Below are 24,951 nucleotides of genomic sequence, written 5' to 3'. Positions count from 1 at the left end.
GTCTTTGTGTATTGTAGCGGTTCTAGAAGAGTGTTTTTGGTGGTAACCACTGCCAAATGACAGAGCCAGGAGCGTTTCCCTCAGAAGCTCCTGGTTTGTGTTAGGGTAAGTGGCTCCATTTTGATTCTGACGAGTTTCAAATACACAGAAACACCGAGCTCTCTGGACACCCAGACTGTGGCATAGGGGTCCCCAGTGGATTATGAGTCATGTTCTCAGAGCATCATATCTTCTTCTGAGTCATCCTACATTAGGTTTCCATAGATTATCCATCTGAAGCCACAGCAGCTGAAAAGGCAGAGTGGGGAAGCAGGTTGGAGCAGCTGTCAAACCTCAACTAAATGGTGACTCACAAGTGACTCTCCAGGTGGGAGTGACACTCTACGACTGGGAATTCCCCTGTAGAGGAGAGCCTCCGAAGCGGTCCCCAGACCAAACTTAGATGCAGGTCAGTGCCATTTCAGTCCATAGTGTTCTAATTTAAGACATCAGCTCTGGACACTTTGACACGAGTAGTTCCTGATGTGGTATGTGTGGAATCATTGTACACAGTGGGGCTTTCCAGACATTTTCTCAGCAGTTTGCCCTCACAAGGGTGGAGGTTGCGTTACGGAATATGATTGATAGAACTGTGTTAAGAGGTGGTGGAACCATTAAAACAAGATTAATGACTAAGAGGGAGCAGTCCTCTTCTACAGGAATGGGCTTGTTCTAGCAAGAACGACACATTAAGCCAGGTGTGATATCACATGCCTGTCATCCCAGGACTCCAAAGGTGTAAGCAAGAGGTTGAGTGAGCAGCCTAAGCTACATGGAAGACTACCTCACCTCCAGGTTGTTACAAACCAATCCCCCCACTGGGCTCTGCTTTCTTCTCACTCTGCTTCTTCCTCTCCATGTTTTCTGCAATGCGTTGAAGCAGCATGCAGTCAGCAGCACGCAGCACCTCCCTGACCTGACCTTCCAGCCTTCTGAGCCAAGAGACAAGATGAACCTAGTTTTGTTGGTGGTGGTGATGGTGGAGGTGACGGTGGAATTGTTTGTTTATTTGCTTTGTTTTGTCCTGTATTTGTTTCATTTTCAACACAGGTTTTTCTCTGTATAACAGCCCTACATATCCTAGAACTAGCTCTGTAGACCAGAACTGGCCTGGAACTCACAGAGATCCACCTGCCTCTGTCTCCTGAATGGTGGGATTAAAGTCAAGCAGCCACCACACCTGGCTCTTGTTTCTTTATAAATCAGCTCAGTATTCTGTTATACCAGCAAAACTCAGACTAAGAAAGTCATGAAAGGATGACCAAAATGCCTTCTGGCTTAACTCAAAGTTAAGGAATTAATGGGCTTGTCTTCAGTTTCACTGAGTTTTCTGGGTCTCTGAAATATCTGTATCCAATGGCCAAAAGGCAGTCACAAATTTGAATTGCCACACTAAATCTCAAGCTCAAATCGCCTTGCATCCCATCGGCTACTATAGACTTTCCAGTTTGCCCAAGCATGATATCAACTCAGTCCCTAGGGTACTAGTTTTGCAACACTAAATAAAAAAGTCACAAGCAAATCGGAATTAATTGATCATTCTGGCATTAAGGTTAGGTTAGGATGCAGAGGATGGGCAAGCAAGAAGTAGTAGACATAATATTTATTTTACCTAAGAATTTCTTAACATGGATAAATGTAAGAGGTAAATGCTATACTGTCCCTGTTGTATAGTGGGGTATAAGCTGGAGCTGAGAGAGAGTAGACAAATTGTCAGAGTGTCCATTGAGTGATCGGCAGGATTGGCGTGCCAGAGACCAACCAGTGCTTTGCATTGCCCTAAGGAGCTCCTGTGTAAAGGTGGTACAGAGAAAGTCCAGAAACTGTATTTAGAATTAATTCTGGGACTAAAAGCCAATTCCTCTACAGAAAGTCAGTGGAAGCTGTTTCCATGGAGACCCACTCACATCTAACCTTGCTGTGTTCAAATGTGGCCCCAATGGTGAGGAGGCGTCATCACTAAAATGAGGTGCATTTCCAACAGTTCCCCCAGTTTCTCCAATGTCTCCCACAGGTGGTGAATTCAGTGGAGTCTTTACCTCAGCCTGCAGCATGTGTCTCACAAAGCCTCGGAGGTCCTCCAGAGTGCCAGGTTGGTTGACAGCCCCTTATCACCCCTGCAGTGACTTTGGACAAGTTACCCAAACCTGAGGTTCGGTTTCCCTGTGGTTAAACAGCAGACTCACGGGCTGCAGCTGAAAGCAAGGGGGTTAACGCACATAAACCGAAATGTTATGCCCAAACTTGGGAAGGAGGAGATGCTCCGCCAAAGGCTAACTGCTCACCTGCCTTTAACCAGACCAATCTGCTTGGGACCTGGCCTGAAAAGGCAGAAAGCCGACCACTCGGCTCTCTATGGGCTGCTCTCTTCTAGCTCTCTTCCACAGCACCTCACTGGCTGTGTTTCAACATCTGTCACCATTCTCACTCTGAGTTCAGCCTGTTCCCTGCCACTTCGGGATCAAGTGGCTCACACACTGGAGCTGTTTCCACTCCCCGTGCAGCCCACTGTGCAGCCAGCTGCAGTGATAGGGTTACTTGTTTGTTTGGCCAGCCCACGCAGATTGTCCCATGCTGCTTTGTGATTCACTGTCTCCTCTAACCTCAGTTCACCTGAGAGGGAAGTAGGTGTGCTGCCTGCCTGCCTGCCTGCCTGCCTGCCTGCCTTCCTTCCTTCCTTCCTCCCTCCCTCCCTCTCTCCCTTCCTCTCTCCCTTCCTTCCTTCCTTCCTTCCTTCCTTCCTTCCTTCCTTCCTTCCTTCCTCCCTCCCTCCCTCTCTCCCTTCCTTCCTCCCTCCCTCCCTCTCTCCCTTCCTTCCTTTCTTCCTTCCCTTTCCTTCCTTCCTTCTTTCCTTCCTTCCTTCCTCCCTCTCTCCCTTCCTCTTTCCCTTCCTTTCTCCCTTCCTTCCTTCCTTCCTTCTTCCCTCCCTCCCTCCCTCTCTCCCTCCCTCCCTCTCTCCCTTCCTTCATCCCTCCCTCCCTCCCTCCATCCCTCTCTCCCTTCCTTTCTTCCTTCCTTTTCCTTCCTTCCTTTCTCTTTCTTTCTCAACAGGTTCGTTGTCCTGCAACTCACTCTATAGACTCAAGAGATCCAGCTTCCTCTGTAGACCAGGCTGGTCTCAAACTCAGAGATCCACCTGGCTCTGCCATTGGAGTGCTAGGATTAAAGGTGTGCCCCACTACTGCCCTCATGGCTTCTTAAAAATCCACCTCTGTGCTGTGCCTCATGTGTGAACTACTGTGCTCCTGTTCTAAGTCCTGAGGGCTTTTTTTTCCTTTCCTTTCCTTTTTTTTTTTTTTTTTTTAATTAGGGATGTTTTTGCTTTTCTTGACTGCTCATTCATACGGATTTTAGAACAATCTCCTTACGTCCCTTGAAAAGTGCTGTTGAAACTAGTGCTGCAGTTACCCCCAGTCTAACTTCAATGCTTTCCTGAGCCCTGGATTGTGGCTGCATCTAGTAACCGGGGGGAGCCCTTTGTTAGAAAGGGCTCACACCTCAGGGGTTCTAGATCTGCTTGCCTTTCTGCCCTACTTGAAGTGGGACCTTCAAAAGCATAGGCTATTGAAGACCACAGGGATGTTTCTATTTGGCACGAGGAGTGGTCTTTTTTCTTGATCTGGTCACTTGAACTAAATTGCGTTATTGGGTACATTTCATTCTATTCTGAACCGAGTTCGCCTTGGAGGACCTTTTCAACCAGGAACTTTTTTATATGGTGCTGAGAAGTAAGTCAGGATTGAGTTTTGGATTTGCTTTGGATTTCCTAAGGTCTCAGGGCCAAGTCCCTGCATAAATCTTTTTGGTGTGATACTCAGTAGTGCCAGGCAAACAGTAGATGCTCAATAAACGAAACAGTACCCCACATACTGTGGCTTCGCAGGGCAGAGTGGCTATGCCTGCGCCCTAATGCCCGCCCCTGAGCACTCTTTGTGGAAGGGATGATTCGGCTTGGCCAATGGGTGCTCGTGCGGAGAAGCGCTCCGGGGAGGATACTGACTGTATCTCCGGGTTTGATGTTTTTTGAACCAGGGATGGGGAGCGTCCCCTGGGAAGCGTCCCCCAAACAAATCCCAGCTGCCGAGACAACGCCTGATGCGGGCTGGGCTGGTTTTTCTGTCGGAGGGCGCGAGCGAGTACGTTGCGCCTTTAAGGAGTCAAGCCAAGCCCACTGCCGAGAGCGAGAGTGCGCAGGTGCGGGGATCTGGGACTGGAGGGCGGCGAACCGGCAGCAGGACCGCGGTCACTGAGGTAGGTCTGGTGAGCGAGGCAGAAGGAAAGGCGGCGGTGGCTACGCTCTTAGGAGAGGGATGGCAGCCTCCCATTCCTACGACCTGACCACCTGCTCCCACTTTCCGAGACCAGTCCCTTCTTCACCCCAGCATCGCAAGGGTGAATGCAGATGCGTCCCAGATACGAACCTCCCTTCCTATTCCATTTTCCCGCTCTCTCTTAAGGTGCAAATCCCGGGTAAAGGCCTGAGACGTCCCCAAGCCGGGTCTCGTCGCCACTGGTTGGCCGCCTGCCAGCCTCCTTAAACCCAGGGATAGAGTGAGAACGAAGTGGGATCTGCATCCTATTTCTCTTCCTCCTCCGGATGCTCCGCGCTTGTAACAGCCGCGGTGCCTTTCTCCTAGTGCCAGGATGGATTTAGTCCCGCGCTCCCCCCAACTCCTTGCTTCCTACACCACCCTGGAGTAGGGCTAAAACTCGCTGTCCTGGTACCAGGGAATCTCGGCACCCTTTTGAGGATTCGTAGTCTCGCTGATTTAAAAAAAAAAAAAATGTCAAAGCTCGAAGACCTTGTTTTTGGAGTTTGAGAGAAAACTGGGCAGACAAGATGTAAATCTCTGTGGTTGATGGTAGAGGAAGAGGAAGACCCTACCTCGTGTCCTTTGAGGTAGGGTCAAAACAGGCGCAGCAATGGGAAGTCTGCAAGCAGCTGTATGGAAGGAGTTCCGAATGTCACGGAGTGAGTGTTCAGAATGTCAGGGCAAGCTGCTTAGGATCTGAAGAAGAGGCGGAAAGGGGGGAAGGGGAAAATTAGATTTTTGAAAGAGAGCTCAGAAAAACAGGTAAACTGAGCAGTGAAGACGTGTAAGCAGCCGCTTGTGGGGTCTGTATGTACTTATCTCATGAAGGTGGTTATTGTACGTACCATTACCTTAGCAGTCTTCAGGCATATCAGCCTTGCTAAGAGGTGGTCTCCTGGCTGGGTGACTGACAAGTCCAGTTGGATCAATTCTTAAAGACCGTGCTTTACCGGGAGGAAATGCGTTCTTTTTCTGGGATTCAACAAAGACCACCTACCTCTAGCTTCCACCCCTGCATATGGCACTTGAAATATTAAAGAAAGGCAATTGTGACGCTTCCTTTTCTTAAAAAAAGAATGCGTTGCCAGGGATACCAGAGGTGGAACCCAAAACTCATGATGGGAGGGGCCAGTCCATTCTCCAAGTCCTGTCTGGCTGACTAACACTCCCAAATGACCTAGTCCCAAATGACCTAGTCTCATGTCACCTCCCCTACCATGACCAGACTTCTGTACTTCCCCTAAGATCTCTCTCCTTCCACTAATATCAACTGTGCCTCCTTTCAGCTGCCGGTACCTTAGTTGTGCTTCCCAGCTTTTGGCAGAGTCAGGATGCTGGTCTAACTACTTTGACAGCCAGAACAAGTTTTATCATACCTGAGGCTTTCTGGTCATCCTAGAGATGCAGATTGTGAAATGCTAGCTGCAGGACAGAGCACATGATTTATTCCCGGGGTCCACAGGTCTAGGGAGAGACCACATCCGCGTAGTGGGGCACAGTCAGCTGTGTGTGCAGGGGATAAGTGTTTTGAGTGGTTAACAAAAGGAAGTCCTGCTCTAGCTGGGACCTTGAAAACAACCATTGCTTCACTCCCTGCTCAAAAATCCCTTGTGACTGCCCGGCTACTCCTAGCTGGTATTGAAAGATTGAATGTAATTATAATGGCTAACATAAAGTTAAGCACTGACTGCCTGGCTCTGTCCTAAGCCACTTAAAGAATGTCACTGGAGTTACTGCCCTGATAGTACCACAAGGTGTGTGTCTGGTTGATACAATTCTTAAGGGACAATTCTCTGAGACTTTCAAAAATGTCCCTTCCCAAGACACTGAGTTTGACCTCAGAGTGTCACTTAGCCACTGACTTTCTACCTAGTTTTAAGAACTTCCTTTTTTTTTAATTTTTACTAATGTATATGGATGGTTTGTCTGCATGCATGTCTGTATATTATGTGTATGCCTGGTACCTAAGGAAGTTATGTGCGGGTGTAAGATCCCTTGGAACTGGAGATGCAGATGTTTGTGAGCCACCATGTGGTTGCTGGGAATTGAACCTGAGTTCTTTGCAAGAGCAGCCAGTGCTCTTAGCTGTTTAGCCAGGTTTAGCCCCTGTGGCTAACTTCTTATTCATTAATAAGAAGTATTTATTAATACTCTTATAGGGAATAGAAATATGGCACCTGTGTTCTTGGTACCAGTTAATTTTTCTAAAGTTCCCCTTTATGGGCTGGGGAGTAAGGAAGATACTGTTAGAGCGCTCACCCAGGATGTGATAGGCCCTGGGTTTAATCCCTGGCATAGCTAAATAAGCAAATTATGGTTCTCTGACCATCAGGGGGTCTTTAGTGCTCTCCAAGACAGACAGACAGACAGACACACACACCTCTCTCCATGGAAGACAGCAAGTAGACTGGTTTGTAAAGTAAATAGTAGGCTCATTATTTCTAAACCCTGTAACACTAAATTCCCTCACTGCAGCCCAGCAGGACCACAAGGAGAAAGGCTCCTGCTATATTGGTAGTGTAATTGCTTTTGTTCATACATAAAAGATTTCCCCCACAGTGAAAGACTTGAGCGCACATTCCCACTCTGCCTGCTATGACCCTGGGCACGTTACCTACCCTCTGAGCTTCAGCTTTTAGTAACTGTTCCTACATTAGAGGAGCCTGATGTGTGGGTCACCAACATGGGAAGAGATTGCTGACCACTGCTTGGGATTGCATGAGCTATATTCAATCACAAATAAGCAACTTGCATTTTCTACTTGAAAGTGAGTTTGGCCAAGCAGAAGTAAACATTTTTTTTTAAACACAAGCCTCTGAAGTTTTGTAAAGTGTAGCCCATCTCCTGAGATTGCCTTGAGAGCAGATTGGCTTTCTCTTTCTTGAGCTCTTACAACTGGTAGGCCATGAGCTCTGTGGGGATTTGCATAGGGAGAGTGAGTGTGGACACAGAGATTGTGTAACTGGACCCTAACCCTAACCCTAACCCTAACCCTAACCCTAACCCTAACCCTAACCCTAACCCTATGCAACTTCATGTGAGGAGGAAAAGCTGCCTTGGTTCACAGGATGTGTTGCTGCCACAGCTCTGTCTTGGGGGAAGATTTTAGAACCAAGGATCATATTTGGGTTTGGGAGGGAAAAAAGAAACTGAGCAGCTGAAAGAATATTCTTTACTAGTTTTTGGATGTTTTGGTGACTAGATCAGTTATTGTGCTGTGACTTCAAAAAGAAGGGCAGAGGTGTCACCTTTAAAACTACGTGTTTGCAGTATACCGAGAAGCAAGTTCTGCAGGCTGTATTCCCCACTCCCCAGGGTGTAAGGGGTGTGGGTGCTCACCCTGGGGCCTTGTACATGTTAGGCAAGCGCTCTGTTATTGAGTGTGCAAGTCCACCCTTAAAATGAAAAGTTAATTACATGTTTATTTGCGCATATCTCTACATATATACCATACATATCTGTACATACCATACATATCTGTACATACCATACATATCTGTACATACCATACATATCTGTACATACCATACATATCTGTACATACCATACATATCTGTACATACCATACATATCTGTACATATATACCATGGCACACACATGAAGAGTTGGTTCCCTTCTTCCATCTTCTAGGCCCCAGGGATTGAGCTCAGGTTGTCGAAGTTCAGTGTCAGGTGCTTCCTTACTGAGTGATTTTACCAGCACACACACACACGAACACACACACACACACGAACACACACACGCGCGTGCGCACACACACACACACACACAATACCACTGCCACCACCACCATCAGTTTTTCTTATTAATTTTGAGCATCTGACTGGCTGAAGCTGGCCTTGAATGTTTCCTGTGCTGGCAGGCATGGCCTTGGTGAATCTCCTGTCCTAGTTACAACCCTGTTGCAGCTCAGATTACAAGCTTGCACTGCAAGGCCAGTGGAAAATGTGTTACTCTTTAATTTCTCTGAAATTGCATTTAGTTGGAATACAAATTGGCAAATATGTTGAGCTTAGATACTTTAAGACATAAATCTCTATACATTTCCCTGCTCTAGGAAATGTAAGAGGCCATAGAACTTTATTTTGTGACCCTGTAGGGACAGAAACACTTTCTGGGGTTTTTTAATATACTAGCGATTAGCCACATGTTGCTATTTTAAAAAGGGTTTTCAATTAAATTTAAAACTCAGTTCCTGTTTCAAATATGGCCAACAGCTGTGTGAGGCAGGCCTTCATGGAAAGTTCCAAATGGCGACACTGTATAACTTAGACCTCAACAAAGCCGCCTGTTGGTGGCATTAATATCTCCTGCTAAATTGTCTACAGGCCAAGAAACAGAATGCTCAGAGGGTGTGTCATTGTGAGGCAGGAGCATCAGAAATCTTCTTACACTTGTTTCTGCTGTACCCCTCCCCCTCTCCCCCCCCCCCCCAGCTTTATCTACTGCTACATTTTGTGCACACTTAGAGCCACTTATCGGCCAGGCTCCAGTGTAGATCAGTGGTAAGGTTCTTTCCTAGCTTTTGTAAGTTTCTGAGTATTAGACTAGCCGCCATGAAGGGCAGGTGCTCTGAGACCCATATATCCCGTTTGGGCAGGTGATAGGGTTCATTTGCTGAGGTGTCTGCTTAGCATGCAAGAAGCTCCGTGGTGAAGGAGGGAGGATGAGCAGTTCCACGTCATCCTTGGCTACGCAGAGCAGGCTTGATGCCAGCTTGAGCTTTCTGAGAGAACCAGCCAGCCAACCCTTAAGAGTTTTAAAATCAGTATTGTGCATGCCGACTCTGAGGGAGATGCTGATATGAAGCCAGGTTTGACGAGTCGGAAAACTGTACATTTAGAACCCTTGACAATGGGAGACATCATTTCTGGGTAACTTTCGTGCATAATTCCAAGTTCCTCACTGAGTTTCCATGGTGATGAGATGGGCAGAAGGCTCAATCAGGATATATTTGTCCCTCGGGAGATGTCAGTTTTGTTTCATTTTGAGACCTTTCTGCTCGTCCTAGTTTGTGAATGGCATGGCTAGGTGAAGGCCAGGGATGTTGAAGGCAGGATAGCCAACATTGCTCATCTGTCACCCATTGTCACTTGCTAAGAAACCTGACACGGACATGCTTCTCAGAACTCGAAAGTGTTTCACCTTGGGTGTGGTTGTCTGTTCATGGAAGAGCAGGAGGCGGTCAGGAGCCCTGGGGGTCAGGTAGTCTTTGTTGCTATGGCCGGATGGACTGTGTTGGCTAGGTCTCTGGTACTGCAGGGAGGGACAGTGCTGGAAGGGGTGAGTTGAGGTCCCTAACCGCTGCAGGATGGGATCCTCTTGTTAAGTAATTTTCTAGACTAGCAGTAACCTTTGCCTGAGAGTTTTCCAGAAGCGTTGTTTGTTGGCCTAGGAAGTTGGCCTTGTCATTCAGAGTGCAGGTTTTATACACTTGAGGACTGGACAGCAAGTGAGCTAACCCCTGAGTGTGAGGACAGCATCACCTACCCTCTCGATATAGCTTATGCAGCTGGCCAGGCCTTGAGCAGGGCAGGGCATAGCAGAGGTAAAGGTGTGGTATTGGGCAGGGCTGCCTGGCTGCTGGGACAGCAGGCTGGTCTTTTCCTGCTGTGCACAGAGAGCTCCCAGTTGCCACTCTAAACTTCTCTTGCATCATGCCATCTCCACAGTAAGGTTCTATGATGTTAAATTCAAAGCTGGTCAGTGATAGAGCAGAGATGTGAACCCAGGTTATGAAGTGTAAACCTGGCCCTTGGCAGGCATGAGCAGACAGAGAATACAGTGCTAACAGGCATGACCTGTAGGTGAGCCAGGGTTTTAAAGGCAAGAAGGACCACATGTGCCCTAGAGTCATGGAAGGAACTGATGTGTCCAAGGCTTGTCTAGGAAAGTGATACTGGGCAGGTGGTTAGTGATAGAAAATGACTCCTGAGGGATGGCAGGCTCCAAGCTCCTGGTACCTGGTGCTGAAGGCCCTTGCGAACCAAGGAGCAGAAGAGAGGAAAACAGTGCGACCCTGTGGGTCTCAGCTGCCCCCCAACCTGTACCCTCTAGTACACTGTTCTGACATGAATGGTGGTGGGTTGGTAGCTATAGCAACAGAGTTGACACTGGCTGGGCAACCCTGTGACGTAACTCCCTGAAGAGAGACAGTCTGGTTGGTGGCTGCAGCAGCTTCTTTCTTCTCGGTCTGAGAGTTGGTTGTATTTTGACTTTCTAGCTTACTGTTTGGAATTCACCAAGGCACAGTGGGTCTTAAGTGCTCACGACAAGTCAAAGGTATGATGCTGCTTATTCAAAAGCTTTTGGGGAGGGAAAATGAGTGAAGTGGTGTGGGGGTGCATAGGAATCTCTAGCTGAGGTTCTGACTTTCTTGTTCTACTAGAAAGAGCTGTGAAAGAGATGAGGTGTGTACCATGTCCTGTAGCTAGGAAGAGGAGTGAGTGGAGAAGAAGAGAAAACCAGGGCAGACAGTCCCCAGAGGACCAGGACTTTAGTTGCTCTCATTGATCTCAATCCCGCAAAGAGTCCAGCTTAGAGAGGGGAGCTGAAAGTCCTCATAGCAAGAGAATCCTCATTGGTGGATTCCTGACCATACAGTGTTAGGTTCTAGTCTGTCAATCCCCCTGTGGGTTTCCACTTGGGGGCCAGGCAAGCTACGGTTTGTTCTTCTGTGTCTTCCAGGCCATAGATATTTATAAATGTTTCACAGATGGGGGGCGGGGTTGTAAAATCACTACTCTTAACAGAGAGAGGCAGGATTTCCTGAAATCAGGATGGTTGAGAGCGTCCTGGCTGATGTGTTGTGGTGGTAGGCAAGGTCTGAGCTTTAAGATTTGTCAACGGATAAAGAGAAGGGACAAGCACCCCTTCAGGGAAATTAGAGGATGAGGGGCCCTTGAGAAATAAAGCTATGAGATATTTTGAAAAGGGGGGGCTCTTTATTGCTATGGTAACCAGATGTCAAATATGTAGGTCCTTCATGCTACTAATAGTATAAGGGACTTTATTCTTTGTCCTAGGAATTAGCACAGGGTTGTAATTAAAATACAAATTTTATTTAGTATTTGTTACTCCATTCCTGTGTTTGTTTGAGACAGGGTCTCAAGTATCCCAGGTTGGCCTCAAACTTGCAATGTAGTTGAAGATGATGTTGTGTTTTCTACCTTCCTGGCCGTGATTACATATGGGCATCGTCATGCCCACTTTATAGAATGCAGGAGATGGAACCTAGAATTTTGTGTAGGCTGAGCTACATGCAAAAAAAAAAAAAAAAAAAGAAAGAAAGAAAAGAAAAAAGTTTACTATGAAAGAGTGTATGGGTTCCCAGTGGCAAAACCCTGTTCCCTGCATGTTGATATTTTTAATCAGTATACAAAGTAGCAGGTTTCTTTTGATGTTTGTGAATACCCTTTGTTTAGACTGATTTCCCTTTCTCTGCCTCATCTCCCTTTGGCCTACAGTATTCCTGTTCCCACCTTTGTATATCACATGTACTCTGTGACTCTGCCTCCTACCCTTTCTCCTCTCACCTCTGAAGTTTCATAACGAATCCCCACACTCATCCCTTAACAAACACACACATACAGGACCTAGAAGATGGGATCTGCATAGACACTGTGTGGTCTTCCTGAACCTGGTTCTTTTTTTTTTATTTAATTGGGTATTTATTTCATTTACATTTCCAATGCTATCCCAAAAGCCCCCCACACGCTCCCCCACCCACTCCCCCACCCAACCACTCCCACTTCTTGGCCCTGGCGTTCCCCCGTACTGAGGCATATAAAGTTTGCACGACCAATGGACCTCTCTTTCCACTGATGGCCGACTAGGCCATCTTCTGATACATATGCAGCTAGAGACACGAGCTCCAGGGGGGTACTGGTTAGTTCATATTGTTGTTCCACCTATAGGGTTGCAGATCCCCCCAGCTCCTTGGGTACTTTCTCTAGCTCCTCCATTGGGGGCCCTGTGATCCATCCAATAGCTAACTGTGAGCATCCACTTCTGTGTTTGCTAGGCCCCAGCATAATCTCACAAGAGACAGCTATATCTGGGTCCTTTCAGCAAAATCTTGCTAGTGTATGCAATGGTGTCAGCGTTTGGAAGCTGATTATGGGATGGATCCCCGGATATGGCAGTCTCTAGATGGTCCATCCTTTCGTCTCAGCTCCAAACTTTGTCTCTGTAACTCCTTCCATGGTTGTTTTGTTCCCAATTCTAAGAAGGGGCAAAGTGTCCACACTTTGGTCTTCGTTCTTCTTGAGTTTCATGTGTTTAGCAAATTGTATCTTATATCTTGGGTATTCTAAGTTTCTAGGCTAATATCCACTTATCAGTGAGTACATATCATGTGAGTTCTTTTGTGATTGGGTTACCTCACTCAAGATGATGGCCTCCAGGTCCATCCGTTTGCCTAGGAATTTCATAAATTCATTCTTTTTAATAGCTGAGTAGTACTCCATTGTGTAAATGTACCACATTTTCTGTATCCATTCCTCTGTTGAGGGGCATCTGGGTTCTTTCCAGCTTCTGGCTATTATAAATAAGGCTGCTATGAACATAGTGGAGCATGTGTTCTTCTTACTGGTTGGAACATCTTCTGGATATATGCCCAGGAGAGGTCTTGCGGGATCCTCCGGTAGTACTATGTACAATTTTCTGAGGAACCGCCAGACTGATTTCTAGAGTGGTTGTACAAGCTTGCAATCCCACCAACAATGGAGGAGTGTTCCTCTTTCTCCACATCCTTGCCAGCATCTGCTGTCACCTGAATTTTTGATCTTAGCCATTCTGACTGGTGTGAGGTGGAATCTCAGGGTTGTTTTGATTTGCATATCCCTGTTGATTAAGGATGTTGAACATTTTTTCAGGTGCTTCTCAGCCATTCAGTATTCCTCAGGTGAGAATTCTTTGTTTAGCTCTGAGCCCCATTTTTAATTGGGTTATTTGATTTTCTGGAGTCCACATTCTTGAGTTCTTTATATATTTTGGATATTAGTCCCCTATCTGATTTAGGATAGGTAAAGATCCTTTCCCAATCTGTTGGTGGCATTTTTTGTCTTATTGATGGTGACTTTTGCCTTGCAGAAGCTTTGCAATTTTATGAGGTCCCATTTGTCGATTCTCAATCTTACAGCACAAGCCATTGCTGTTCTATTTAGGAATTTTTCCCCTGTACCCATATCTTTGAGGCTTTTCCCTACTTTCTCCTCTATAAGTTTCAGTGTCTCTGGTTTTATGTGGAGTTCCTTAATCCACTTAGATTTGACCTTAGTACAAGGAGATAGGAATGGGTCAATTCGCATTCTTCTACATGATAACCGCCAGTTGTTGAAAATGCTGTCTTTTTTCCACTGGATGGTTTTTGCTCCCTTGTCAAAGATCAAGTGACCGTAGGTGTGTGGGTTCATTTCTGGGTCTTCAATTCTATTCCATTGTTCTATTTGTCTGTCAGTATACCAGTACCATGCAGTTTTTATCACAATTGCTCTGTAGTAAAGCTTTAGGTCAGGCATGGTGATTCCATCAGAGGTTCTTTTATCCTTGAGAAGAGTTTTTGCTATCCTAGGTTTTTTGTTATTCCAGATGAATTTGCAGATTGCCCTTTCAAATTCGTTGAAGAATTGAGTTGTAATTTTGATGGGGCTGAACCTGTTTCTTAATGTAGAATTTTCCAGTGCTGTCTACCAACTGTGAAATTTTGACTGTGATTTTATCTTGTGTCTGTCTGTCTTTCTGTCTTTCTTTTCTCTTTCATTCCTTCTTTCTTAAATTTTTTCTTTTTCCTCTTTCTTCTCTTTCTTTCCTTCTTTCTTTCTTTCTTTCTTTCTTACTTTCTTTCTTTCTTTGTTTCCCCCATCCTTCCATCCTCCCTTCTTTTCTTTTCTTTCCTTCCTTCCTTCTCTCTTCCTCTCTCCTTTCTTTCCTTCCTTGTCTGCCTTCCTCCCTCCCTCCTCCCTTCCTTCCCTCTGCCCTCTCTTTTTTTCTCTTTTTGAAGCTCAGGCTGACCTTGAACGTGATCCTCCCGCTTCAGCGTTCTGAATACTCTGGGATTCTAGGCATGCACCACTAGGTTTTATGTTCTTTTTTTTGGTATTCATTGTTTTTAGGTTACTGAGAGTTCTGGGGAGGAGATTTTGTCTAAAAAGAGGATGGAGACCAGCTCACCAAGGTCTAGCACGACTTGTGGCCCTCAAACTTTGGCACTGATTATTTTGACAGGGCTGGTTTTCTATGTGAAGCTGGCTTTGTTCCTATAGTCAGAAGTACTGTTACTAATCATATCCCCTTGGCTGAAGATAAAACTCTTTAAACTCCCAGTTCTTTGAGAGCAGGTTTGGACAACAGGACAGTGTTTTGGGGTGCTCAGTTTCCATTCCAGGCCTCTACTGTAGCACACATGGGGCTATTTCGATTCCCTTTTAGTCCAGTAGGAAATACTTGCTGGTAGGATGCTTTCTCTGGCTCTTCACCTGGAGGGAAGATGAAAGCTTGTTGTGTACGCCTCAGACCCTGGGGCTGAGGGACCATGGGAGGAGCTGGTTATGTGCTTAGGGTTTTTGTTTTAAACAGATGGAGAGAGTGGATAGGATTTCGGTGGTGATGTCTTATTTCAAACTTCATTTCAAGGAGATAGTAATCTTAGACCACCACAGCTTACATCTTGACTCAAGAGTCTGATGTTTTGCATATGCAGGGCCCCGCTCCTTAGACAGTAAGAGTTTTGAAAGCTGTGCCACACAGAGATACACAAGCCTCCTTTGTCCAGCCAAGTTCTCGGTCAATCTGTCATAACTAGTCCTGCCTCTCTCTGCCCGTTGTATCTCAGGGTTGTCAAGCGGCAAGACTTTCTGGTTCTTTCTGGTCTTCTGCCCATGGGCACAGCTCAGCGTGCCGCGCTGTCTTGTCCACAGTGTCGCTAGGGTAGCAGAGTCAGGGAGCAGCTGCTCCTCTACTGGTTCTTGGACAAGAATCCCTAGGCAATCAGTTGCAATCTTATCAGCCCTTTTCTGAACCACAAAGGAGACAGCAAATTATAGCTTAACCGTGGCTGTGTGGATGCAGGGTGGAAAGTTCTTACCAATGTCTATCTTAGAGTGCTGGAACTTGAACCTTAAAGACTGAAGTTCTTACAGGTGTGTACTTAACCTCTGCACTGTCACACAGGTCAGGACCACACCTCCCAGGACTCTGAGTATTGACTTAATGTGGGCCTTCAGGTTATGCGCCTCTGTTTGGAGATGGTTTTTCATCCTAACTACTTGAATTTGTATTTCTTTACTCAATAGTTTGATTGCTTCCCCCTCTCTCTTGGATTATTATGCCAATAGAACCTTTAGTGATAATGAAAATAGTCTGTTTTTTCACCATCCAGTATGGTAGTCACAAGCCACATGAGGCTCCTGTGCATGTGACACATGGCTAGTGCAGCCAAGGAACCAAATTTTAGTGTGTGTGTGTGTGTGTGTGTGTGTGTGTGTGTGTGTGTGTAGACACGAGATGAGGTCATTGTCAGGGGCTTTCTCTATCCCTTCCACCTGCCTCCCTGCACTAGGTCCAAACTCAGGTATCCATATTTGTGTGTCAGGCACTTTACTAACTGAGCCATCTCCCTGGTCCTTATATTTTAATTTTAATTAACATAAATCGACATAGTCATATGTATCGTGTAGCTCCTGATGTAGACAGTTCAGGAGAGTGCCTTGCATTTGAGGAGCTCACATTGTATTTGTGAGAAAATGGAGGGAAATTGTTATACAGGTGCATGGTACCAGTTCAGAAAGCACAAGTGAGTATTCATTAGAAATCTCTCACTCTCATCTCCATTCCCTCCCTAACCTGGTTTCCCTTCTCTGAGCCAGCCATTATCTTCAGAACCATTTTATATACATGAAAAGCATATCATGTGTGTGTGTGTGTGTGTGTGTGTGTGTGTGTGTGTGTGTGTGTTTCTCTTAGTGTGCTTTCAATGAAGAAGTCTTATTTTTATCTACTGTCTGTTTTGGTTTTTCTTGCCTGCCTGCCAGTCTACTTATCTACTTGTCTACCCATCTACCTACCCACCTACCCACCTATCCACCTACCCACCTATCCACTTATCCACTTATCCACCTATCCACCTACCTACCTATCCACCTATCCACCTACCCACCTACCCACCTATCCATCTATCCATCTATCTATCTATATCTATCCACCTATCTATCTATCCACCTATCCACCTATCTATCTATCTATCTATCTATCTATCCATCTATCCATCTATCCATCTACCCATCTATCTTAGATTGAGTCTTGCTAGATAGCTCAGACTAGACTTGAGCTCTCGAATCTTCCTACTTAGCTTTCTGAGTGATGGAGTTATAGATGTGTCTCACTATGCCTGGGTGCTCTACTTTGTTTTCTTTCTTTCTTTCTTTCTTTCTTTCTTTCTTTTTTAAATTAACTATGTACTTTACTGTTCATTACCCATTGGGTCAAATGAAACTGCTTCATTATTTTAAAATGTATTTATTTGTATGTGTATGAGAGTTTTGTCTGCATGTATGTATGTGACTCATGTGTGTACCTGCTGCCTGTGAATGACAGCAGAGGATATCAGATCCAGTGGAAGTTGAGTTACAGTTTCAGCCCCCATATGGGTGCTAGGAACTGAAGCCAGGTCCTCTGCGAAGCAACGAGTGCTATTAAGTACCGAGCATCTCTCCAGCCCCAAATAAATATAATTCTTTAAAAAGAAAAGACAAGGTCTCAGAAGTACCACTGCTAGCTTAGAAATCACTGTGTAGAGCAGGCTGGCTTCCCCCTGCCTCTGCTTCCCAGGCACTGGGATTAAAGTCATGCACCACAATGCTTGGCTGTATTCCCCTTTATTTTATTTTAATGTCCAATAATTTTATCTTGTATTTAATGGCTCTATATAATCTAAAAAAAAAAAAATTAAAGCTATGCCAGCACTTAGTTACCAGAACCCATGTAAGTGGGCATTTTGGTTCCATCCAGTCTTGCATTATAGTATGTTGTAATAAATAACTTTGTATAGAGATTTTTAAATATATTTTTTGATAGAAAATAAAGGTGAGTTACTACAAGAAAAGGGGTGTTGTTAGGTCAAGGGAAGGTACATTTTATATTGCCACGGGTTTTGACAAATCGCTGTTCTGTGGAGTTGGTTGATGGGTATGTGTGCTGGTACAGGATTTGAGAGCATCCGTGTCTACATGGCCTCACCACATGGTCTACAGTGCATTTTCACTGAGCGAGAGTGGTTTTGCTGATGACAGGTGAGAGCCTCAACCCAAGGACTTGGTTTACCTGTGTCCTATTGTAAATGAGGCTTAGCCTCTTTTCAGGGGTTGGGCTGTTTCTGATTCCTTCCTGGGATGTTCTCCAGGTCGCTTCTCTCTTTCCTACTGCATCTAGGACTGCAGGGGCTTCTCGTGCCCTAAGGAAGTGTCCGCTGCAAGATGCCTGTTGGCAGCTTTGGACCTTTTTATGTGCTCTCTGCAAGTAGACTTTAAAAAGTGATTTTATGCAACAACCTACTGCTCTTGTAATCCTGATACAGTATTTTAGCGTGTTCCATCGCGGACTCTAGAGGTAGACGTGTCTCAGAATGGCCTTCTTCACAGGAGACATTTTCAGAGTTATTGTCATTTCTTCTAGAGCTTTCCTGGTTTGTTTCTCATGTTTAATGCTAACTTGCCCGTATGCTTCTGGGTCCTGTGGCCTAACTTTCCCCTGTGGCTGTGGAGACTCTGCCAGCCCCCTTCCATTCTCTAAGCCCTGTTTGTGAGCATGTAGGCCTCTGTTCACTGGCCACTCTTGTCGCAGGATTGCCTTCTTCACCCATTGGTGATTTCTCTTTTTGTCATTCCTTTTAGAATGTAGCATTTAGGGTTGGAGAGATGGCTCAGTGGTTAAGAGCACTGGCTGCTTTTCTGAAGGTCCTGAGTTCAAATCTCAGCAACCACATGGTGGCTCACAACCACTCATAATGAGATCTGATGCCCCCTTCTGCTGTGTCTGAAGACAGCTACAGTGTACTTACATGTAATAATAAATAAATCTTTAAAAAAAAAAAAAAAGAATGTAGCATTTAGGTGAGCCCCTAGTTCAGATGAGGAAGGAGAACTCTAGATCTTTATGTGAGGTTATTCATTAAGCTTTGTGCGCCACACCTTCCTGTTCCCTTCCGTGCCTCTTCATTGCTGGTGGTGGTCGATCATGTGCCTGACCTGTCACCACTTTCACCTTAGACCCTGTTAGCCCTCCCAGGCCTAAGCAGTTATCTAGATGCCCTGCCCTCTGTGCACTTTCACCTAGTTGGGGAGGTGGCCTGAGCTCGAGGTGAACTATAAAGGAAGGAGCAGGAGAGCCTTCTTTTCTGGGTATTGACTCAGAGAGCTCTCTGCTCTCCCAGAGCCAGATCCGGCTGGCTGCCAGCACATCCAAGCGTATTAGCTTCCTTATGATGGCTTAATGCTTTCTTATTTTACTTCCTGTGATCACAGAAACTCATTTTCAGCCTCTGCCAAAGCCAGCAACTCTGGGAAAGAGTCTGCTCCTTGAATAGTAAGTGTGAATTTTTAATATATTTATTAGAGTATCAAAAACAGGAGCGGCTTTCTCAAGGCTGGGCCATCTGAGCTCCTGTTCAATCTATGTGGGCCACCAGTACTGAGTGACTAAGTACTCGGGGGAAGGGTGTTCATAACTCCAGGATACACTCTAAAAGCCCCTGCAGTTGCCAAAGACCATCCAGGATCTCTGATATGAAGCATGTCTAGAAGGCAAGACCACAGGAGAATGACAGTGTTCTATTGGGGAATGTGTCACTGGAATCGTCCCTAGAGGCCAGGAGGAATATATCTGTTAGCTAAGAGAATAGCCAGAGGGGACAAAGCAAAAGGCAGTGTGGGCAGGCATGGGTCTGGTTTGTTGGGGTATAAGTAGACATGGGGTGAGTCAGTAGTGGGAGGTTAAGATAAGACCATATGGGGTGGCTCACATTTTATCTGCACTGCTGGATGCTCGCCATGAACTGAGATGAGTCTTCCAGAAGCTGGTGTTGGAAGGATGCCTGATGTGGTCTAACAGCATCAGGAGAAGGAGGGCCTAATTCCAGTATACAGCCAAGGGAGCAAGTCTGACTTGGACACTTCTGAATCTGATGTGGATTGCTCTTCCTGTCAGTATTCCCAATAAATACTGAACCAAACTGGCCTATTCAGTTGCCTGTAAGGGGGCCTTCCCAGTGTGACTCCCAATGCTGTGTGTTCCTGTGTGTGTGTGACTCCCAATGCTGTGTGTTCCTGTGTGTGTGTGACTCCCAATGCTGTGTGTTCCTGTGTGGGTGTGACTCCCAATGCTGTGTGTTCCTATGTGGGTGTGAATCCCAATACTATGTGTTCCTGTGTGGTTGAGCCTGTCTACTTGTGCCTATTGAGAGCTTGAAACAGTTATTGTAATTGAGAAGTGAACTTTGGATTCTATTAAATTAGTAAATTATTTAAATTTATGCTACTGAACATGGAACCTAGGAATTTATATGCTAAACAAGCACTTCACCACAGAACTATATACCCAGAAGTTATTTAAACTTAGATGGCAAATTTCCATAGACTTAGACAAGTTGACCTGAGTGCTAGTATCTTTTCACCATTATGTTTCTGGTGTGTTAAACAAATAAGAAGAATGGGATGTATGTTGGTGTTGAAGAGGCTAGATGGATGGTGGAACTATCAGCAGAAACTGGCAGGTCAGGAGAAACAGGAAGAGCTATATTGGAGGCATAACTTAGTGTCAAGCAGGCATTAGAAAAATCTAGAAGGAAATCCTGGCAAGTATGTTGATATTTATAATTTCCTATAAGTGAGAGTGGTAGAGAATGGCTGTGAGGTGAGAGTCAGGAGTGTATCATGGGAGTGATGGGGAGAGGGGAGCGTTAGGAATGTATCATGGGAATGGTGGGGAGAGGGGAGAGTCAGGGGTGAATCATGGAAGTGAAGGGGAGAGGGGAGAGTCAGGAGTGTATCATGAGAGTGATGAAGAGAGAGCCTCTAGGATTATCCAGGAGAAAATGAGGAGAGCATTGAGGGGCAACCAGGAATGCTTAGCCAAGGCTTACTCCAACAGCAAGACTGTTAGAGCTTCAAAGTCCAGAGTAGGCATGAGCTCAACCAGAGTTGAGGAGACAAGATGCCCGCAGAGAAGATAGAGGAGAGCAACCCAGGGCTGTCTTAGCTGTAGTTCTTTCCAGGAACTAGTTCAGGAGTCTGTGGAGATGCTACATTATTGGCCAGTGCAGACTCTGCACTCAGATTTCAAGAACATAGTGTTTTTCTTTTCCTGTATTCTTTTCTTTGTAGTGTTTTAACTGTAACAGTCTCCCCGCAGTGGGAATTGAGCCTATTCTACCACTGAGCTATGTCCCAGGTCCAACAAAACAAAACTCACCAAATTTATTTTAAGAGAAGATCTTTTTAAGTTGCTCAGGCTGGCCTAGAACTTATTATTTAGTCTAGAAAGACCTTCAAATGATCCTCTAGCCTTGTCTCCCAAGGAGCTGGGATTACAGGTCTGTTCCATGAAGTCTAGCTAAAATCTGTAATTTTTAGGACTAGAGAGATGGCTCAACACTTAATTGTTCTTGCAAAAGACTGGGGTTCAGTTCCCAGCACCCTCATGGTGGCTCATGTTCATCTATAACTCCAATTCCAGGGGGATGGACACCCCCCCCCCTTTCTGGCCTCTCTAAACACTGCATTCATGTGGCACATAGGCATACACACAGGCAAAACACCAATATACACAAAATAAAAATAACATCACTCCCTCTCCCTGTGTTGAGACAGGGTTTCTCTGTAGCCTTGGCTGTCCTGGAAGTCACTCTATAGATAAGAGGCAGAGATCCACCTGCCTGTGCCTCTTAAGTGTTGGGAATAAAGGAGGATGCCACCACCACTCAACATAATAATAACAACAGTGTTTTTCTAGTGGTAAACTTTATGGGGAGAATTTTTACATTGTGTCACTAAAGAGATTTAGCAGCACCGAGTAGTTTTAAAAACACCCCAGCAGGAATAAGGAATGAACAAGATTATAAAGGCGGTTAGTGTGTTAGCATGTGTGGACGCAGTTCTAGAGAAGTATAGTGGATAACTGCGAGGCACTGAGCTGGGCGTTTCATAATTGATGCCCAATGCACGTGTGCGTGGGAGAGGCAGAGGCATGAAGAACGCAGACCTGCAGGGTTGAGGGAGAGTTGGAGGCACACTGCTTACCGACCAGGTGTCCGTTATAGGCATCTTTCCACCTTATCATGGAGTGAGAGAGCGTGGGAAGAGGTGTTAATCACCGTGGGCACAGAGGACTTAGACTGCCCTGTTAGGTTTTGGCTGTGCTTGTTACCATACCAAACTGGCCACAGCTACTGTCTTTTGTTGTAAAAGACATTATCTTTTACAGACATTGTCTTTTATAGACACATCAAGACTTTTTTCATTTGTAGAACATGATTTTAATATTTCCAACTGTTAATAGTCAACACAAAGAATAATTATTTTAAGATATATTTCATTGTTATGGCTCCCTTTTTACATTACTGATTTTATTAATTTGGATACTGTCTCTGTGCCCTCTGGTTAGTCTGGCTAAGGGTTTATCGATCGTGTTGATTTTCTCAAAGAATCAGCTCCTGGTTTTGTTGATTCTTTGTATAGTTGTTTTTGTTTCTATTTGGTTGATTTCAGCCCTGATTTTGATTATTTCCTGCAGTCTACTCCTCTTGGGTGAATTTGCTTCTTTTTGTTCTAGAGCTTTCAGGTGTGCTGTCAAGCTGCTAGTGTAAGCTCTCTCCAGTTTCTTTTTGGAGGCACCTAGAGCTATGAGTTTTCTTCTTACCACTGCTTTCATTGTGTCCCATAAGTTTTAGTATGATGTGTCTTCATTTTCATTAAATTCTAAAAAGCCTTTAATCTCTTTCTTTATTTCCTCTTTGACCAAGTTATCATTGAGTAGAGTGTTGTTCAGCTTCCATGTGTATGTGTGCTTTCCATTGTTTTTATGTATTTAAGACCAGCCGTAGTCCGTGGTGATCTGATAGGGTGTATGGGATTATTTCAATCTTGTTGTATCTGTTGAGGCCTGTTTTGTGACCAATTATATGGTCAGTTTTGGAGAAGGTACTGTGAAGTGCTGAGAAGAAGGTATATCCTTTTACTTTAGGATAAATTGTTCTATAATATGTTAGATCCATTTGGTTCATAACTTCTGTTAGTTTCACTGTATCTCGATTTAGTTTATCTTTCCATGATCTGTCCATTGCTGAGAGTGGGGTGTTGAGTCTCCCACCATTATTGTGTGGGGTGCGATGTGCGCTTTGAACTTCAGTAAAGTTTCTTTTATGAATGTGGGTGTTCTTGCATTTGGAGCATAGATATTCGGAATTGAGAGTTAATCTTGGTAGATTTTTTTTCTTTGACGAGTATGAAGTGTCCTTCCTTATCTTTTTTGGTAACTTTTGGTTGAAGGTTGATTTTATTTGATATTAGAATGGCTACTCCAGCTTGTTTCTTGGGCCCATTTGCTTGGGAAATTGTTTTCCAACCTTTTACTCTGAGACAATGTTTGCCTTTGTCACTGAGATGCATTTCCTTTATGCAGCAAAATGCTGGGTCCTCTTTATTTATCCAGTCTGTTAGTCTATGTCTTTTGGGGGGAATTGAGTCCATTGATGTTAAGAGATATTAAAGAAAATCGATTACTTCCTGTTACTTTTGTTGTTAGAGGTGGAATTATGTTTGTGTGGCTATCTTCTTTTAGGTTTGTTGAAAGATTACTTTCTAGGGTGTAGGTCCCTCCTTGTGTTGGTGTTTTCTGTCTGTTATCCTTTGAAAGGCTGGATTCATGGAATAATATCGTGTAAATTTGGTTTTGTCATGGAATATCTTGGTTTCTCCATCTATGGTAATTGAGTGTTTTGTTGGGTATAGTAGCCTGGGCTGGCAGTTTTGATCTCTTAGAATCTCTATGGCCTTTGCCCAGGATCTTCTGGCTTTTATAGTCTCTGGTGAGAAGTCTGCTGTAATTCTGATAGGTCTGCCTTTATATGTTACTTGATCTTTTTCCCTTACTGCTTTTAATATTCTTTCTTTGTTTAGTGCATTTGGTGTTCTGATTATTATGTGAAGGGAGGAGTTTCTTTTCTGGTCCAGTCTATTTGGAGTTCTGTAGGCTTCTTGTATGTTCATGGGCATCTCTTTCTTTACTCGAGGGAAGTTTTCTTCTATAATTTTGTTGAAGATATTTACTGGCTTTTTAGGTTGGGAATCTTCACTGTCTTCTATACCTATACTCCTTAGGTTTGGTCTTCTCATTGTGTCCTGGATTTCCTGGATGTTTTCGGTTAGGAGCTTTTTGCTTTTTGCATTTTCTTTGACTGCTGTGTCAATGTTTTCTATGGTATCTTCTGCACCTGAGAGCCTCTCTTCTATCTCTTGTATTCTCTTGGTGATGCTTGTATCTATTATTCCTGATCTCTTTCCTAGGTTTTCTAACTCCAATGCTGTCTCCCTTTGTGATTTCTTTATTGTTTCTCTTTCCATTTTTAGATTTTGGATGGTTTTGTTCATTTCCTTTGCCTGTTTGATTGTGTTTTCCTGTTATTCTTTAAGGGATTTTTGTGTTTCCTCTTTAAGGGCTTCTAGCTGTTTGCTTGTGTTCTACTGTATTTCTTTAAGGGAGTTATTTATGTCCTTCTTATAGTCCTCTGTCACCATCATGAGAAGTGATTTTATATCTGACTCTTGCTTTTCCAGTGTGTTGTGGTATCCAGGACTTGCTATGTTGGGAGAATTGGGTTCTGATGATGCCAAGTAACCTTGGTTTCTATTGCTTATGTTCTTATGCTTGCCTCCCACCAACTGGTTATCTCTAGTGCTACCTGCCCTGGCTATATCTGACTGGAGTCTGTCCTTCCTGTGATCCTGGTTGTGTCAGAACTCCTCAGAGTCCAGCTGCCTCTGTGATCCTGAGATCCTGGGTGTGTCAGAGCTCCTGGGAGTCAAGCTGACTCTGGGACCCTAAGATTTGGTGTGACCAAGCTCCTGGGATCCTGAGATCCTGTGGTCCTGAGTGTGTTAGAACCCCTGGGAGTGGATCTTCCTCTGGGTGTTGTGGGACTGGCTTCGGAGTTTGCTCCCAAGGTCTGGCACACCAAGACTTTAAGTTTGTTAGATTCGATGAACTCCAGGCAGATGTCAGGGTTTTGGCACTATAGTGACATTGTTACTACAAATGTGTGGGCTGTAGCTGAGTATATCCTGTGACTCGTGGGGCAGGTTGAATGTGTTTAGAAGGCAAGATTCTGTGAAAGTTTTCTATATTCTGTTTACTCTTACATGTTGTTTTGTACCCTGAAGTGTGTCATTGCTCAAGATCCTTAGCAGTCAAAGTTGGGGACATTAAGTGTTCTGAAATGCCATGCCTGATTTCTGATCCCAGACTACATTTGACTTCCCTTATGCAGGGGAAGCTGCTTCTGGGGAGCTGTAAAAGGACATGAGATTTATGGGAGAACTAGCTAGGTCC

General features: G+C 44.8%; 1 protein-coding gene across 2 annotated transcripts in view; it reads left to right on the top strand.

Annotated features, from left to right (window-relative positions):
• Window positions 1-4,203: 4,203 nt before the first annotated feature.
• Abhd6 (abhydrolase domain containing 6, acylglycerol lipase) overlaps window positions 4,204-24,951 on the top strand; it is a 55,062-nt gene continuing 34,314 nt past the window's right edge. Inside the window, exon 1 of one of the 2 annotated variants that reach the window (XM_021181717.3) lies at window positions 4,204-4,290. The gene's annotated coding sequence lies outside the window, so the exon portion shown is untranslated. The remainder of the gene's footprint in view (window positions 4,291-24,951) is intronic. The other variant, XM_085828383.1, reaches the window with a different exon arrangement.

The sequence above is a fragment of the Mus caroli genome, unplaced genomic scaffold, assembly GCF_978045245.1.
Source record: "Mus caroli unplaced genomic scaffold, Mus_caroli_1 scaffold_12, whole genome shotgun sequence".
NCBI classification, from domain to species: domain Eukaryota; kingdom Metazoa; phylum Chordata; class Mammalia; order Rodentia; family Muridae; genus Mus; species Mus caroli.
Note: the sequence above shows the minus strand (reverse complement) of the source record. Positions and strands in the feature narration are given on the sequence as shown.